This window comes from Morus notabilis, unplaced genomic scaffold (assembly GCF_000414095.1).
Source record: "Morus notabilis unplaced genomic scaffold, ASM41409v2 Scaffold698, whole genome shotgun sequence".
Lineage (NCBI taxonomy): Eukaryota > Viridiplantae > Streptophyta > Magnoliopsida > Rosales > Moraceae > Morus > Morus notabilis.
The window spans coordinates 626,776-630,612 of record NW_010358448.1 but is presented as its reverse complement, the minus strand read 5'-3'; positions in this window follow the sequence as shown (position 1 = coordinate 630,612).

The window sequence follows — 3,837 nt, the reverse complement described above, 5'->3', positions numbered from 1 at the left end:
CTGTAAAACCTAACCCCTAAACTCTAAACCCTAACCCCTAACCCCTAAACCCTCAACCCTAAACCTGAAACCCTAAACCCAAAACCCTAAACCTGAAACCCCAAACCCAAATCCCAAAACCCGAAACCTGAAACCCTAAACCCTAAAGCCCAACCCCTAACCCCTTAACCCTAAACCCTACATGCCGAAACCCGAAACCCTAACCCTTAAAACCCTAAACCTTAAACCCCAACCCCTAACCCTTAACCCTAAACTCTAACCCCTAAACAGTAAACCCTAACCCCTAAACCCGAAAGCCTAACCTAAACACTAACCCCTACCCCTAACCCCTAACCCCTATCCCCAAAACCCTAAACACTAACCCCTAACCCCTGAAACTTAAAACCCTAACCCCTAAACCCTAACGCCAAACAATTAAACCGTAAAACCTAACCCATAAACCCTAAACCCTAACCCCTAACCCCTAACCCCTAACCCCTAACCCCTAACCCCTAACCCCTAACCCCTAACCCCTAACCCCTAACCCCTAACCCCTAACCCCTAACCCCTAACCCCTAACCCCTAACCCCTAACCCCTAACCCCTAACCCCTAACCCCTAACCCCAAAACCCTAAACTCTAACCCCTAAACCTTAACCCTAAACACTAACCCATACCCCTAACCCCTAAAACCTAACCCCTAACCCCTAACCCCAAAACCCTAAACACTAACCCCTAACCCGTGAACCTTAAAACCCTAACCCCTAACCCCAAACCACTAACCCCTTAACCCTAAATCCTAAACCCTAAACCCAAAACCCTAAACCTGAAACCCTAAACCCACATCCCAAAACCAGTAACCTGAATCCCTAAACCCTAAAACCCAATCCCTAAACCCTACAAGCCTCAACCCGAAACCCTAACCCTTAAAACCCTAAACCTTAAACCCCAACCCCCAACCCATAAACCCTAAACTCTAACCCCTAAACCCTAAACCCAAACCCCTAAACCTGAAACCCTAACCCCACACCCCAAAACCAGTACCCTGAATCCCTAAACCCTAAACTCTAACCCCTAAACCTTAACCCTAAACCCTAACTCCTAAACCCTAAAACCCTAAAGCCTAAATGCTAAACCCTAACCCTTAAAACCTTAAACTTTAAACCCTAACCCCAACACCAAAACCCTAAACTCTCACCCCTAAACCCTAAACTCTAAACACTAACCCCTACCCCTAACCCCTAACCCCAAAACCCCACTAAACTGTAAAACCTAACCCCTAAACTCTAAACCCTAACCCCTAACCCCTAAACCCTCAACCCTAAACCTGAAACCCTAAACCCAAAACCCTAAACCTGAAACCCTAAACCCAAATCCCAAAACCTGAAACCCTAAACCCTAAAGCCCAACCCCTAACCCCTTAACCCTAAACCCTACAAGCCGAAACCCTAAACCCTAACCCTTAAAACCCTAAACCTTAAACCCTAACCCCTAACCCTTAACCCTAAACTCTAACCCCTAAACCGTAAACCCTAACCCCTAAACCCGAAAGCCCAACCTAAACACTAACTCCTACCCCTAACCCCTAACCCATATCCCCAAAACCCTAAACACTAACCCCTAACCCCTGAACCCTAAAACCCTAACCCCTAACCCCTAAACCCTAACGCCAAACAATTAAACCGTAAAACCTAACCCATAAACCCTAAACCCTAACCCCTAACCCCAAACCCCTAACCCCTAAACCCTAAAACCCTAAAGCCTAAATCCTAAACCCAAACCACTAAAACCATAAACCTTAAACCGTAACCCCAAACCCCAAAACCCTAAACTCTAACCCCTAAACCTTAACCCTAAACACTAACCCGTACTCTAACCCCTAACACCTAACCCCTAACCCCTAACCCCAAAACCCTAAACACTAACCCCTAACCCCTGAACCCTAAAACCCTAACCCCAAACCACTAACCCCTTAACCCTAAATCCTAAACCCTAAACCCAAAACCCTAAACCTGAAAACCTAAACCCAAATCCCAAAACCCGAAACCTGAATCCCTAAACCCTAAAACCCAATCCCTCACCCCTTAACCCTAAACCCTACAAGCCAAAACCCGAAACCCTAACCCTTTAAACCCTAAACCTTAAACCCCAACCCCCAACCCATAAACCCTAAACATTAACCCCTCACCCCTAAACCATAAACCCTAACCCCTAAACCCGAAAGCCCAACTCCTTACCCCTTAACCCTATACCCTAATTCCTAAACCCAAAAACCCTAAAGCATAAATCCAAAACCCTAACCCTTAAAACCTTAAACCTTAAACCCTAACCCCCAAAACCCTCAACTCTAACCCCTAAACCCTAAACCCTAAACACTAACCCCTACCCCTAAACCCTAAACCCTAACCCCTAACCCCTAACCCCAAACTCCAAACCCCAAAACCCTAAACACTAACCCCTAACCCCTAAACCCTAAAACCCTAACCCCAAACCACTAACCCCTAAACCCTAACCCCTAACTAGTAAAACCTAACCCCTAAACCCTAAACCTTAACCCCTAAACCCTAAACCAAAAACCCAAAACCCTAAACCTGAAACCCTAAACCCAAATCCCAAAACCTGAAACCCTAAACCCTAAAGCCCAACCCCTAACCCCTTAACCCTACAAGCCTAAACCCTAAACCCTAACCCTTAAAACCCTAAACCTTAAACCCCAACCCCTACCCCATAAACCCTAAACTCTAACCCCTAACCCCTAAACCCTAAACCCTAAACCCTAAACCCTAACCCCAACCACAAACCCTAAAACCCTAACCCCTAACCCCAAACCTCTAACCCCTAAACCCTAACACCAAACCCCTAAACCATAAACCCTAACTCCTAAACCATAAACCCTAACCCCTTGCCCCTAAACCCTAACCCCTAACCCGTAAACCCTAATCCCTAAACCCTAAACCCTAAGCCCTATTCCCTAAACCCTAAACCCTAACCCCTAACCCCTAAACCCTAAACCATCAACCCTTAACCCTCAACCCTAAACCCTAAACCCTAAACCCTAAACCCTAAACCCTAAACCCTCAACCCTAAACCCTAAACCTTCAACCCTAAACCCTAAACCCTCAACCCTTAACCCTAAACCATAAACCCTAAACCCTGATGCCCCTAAACCCTAAAACGTGAACCCCGAACCTGAAACTCCATGTCCCAAGCCCCGTACCCCAAGCCCCAAACCCCCAATCGCCAACTCCAAACCCCCAAACCCTATGCACCAAGCCCCGAGCCCAAAAATTGGGCCGTAAACCCCGATCCTCAAACCCCAAACACCCAAACCCCCAACACCCAACCGCCAACTCCTAACCCGCAACCCCAAACTCCCAGCCCCAAACCCCAAACCCCAACCCCAAAACCCCACCCCCAACCCTAACCTCAACCCCGAGCCCTAAATCCCAAAACCCCAAACCCGAAAACTAAACCCTGCACCCTAACTCCTAAACCGTAAACCCTAATCCTGAAACCCCTAAAACCCTAAACCCTAAATCCTAAAAGCCCTAAAACCCTAAACCCTAAAACCTTAAAACTTGAATCCCGAACCCCAAACTTCAAGCCCCATGCCCAAAACCCTAAGCTCCAAACCCCAAACCCCATACCCCAAGCCTTAAGCCCCAAACCTCAAACCACAAGCCCCAAGCCCGATGCCTGAAGTTCAAACCCCAAGCCCTGAACCCCAAATCCCGAACTCCAAACCCCCAGCTCCCAACTGTCAACTCCAAAGCCCCAACCCCAAACTCCCAACCCCAAACCCCAACCCCAAAACCCCACCCCCAACCCCCAACCCCAACCTCAACCCCTAACCCCAAAT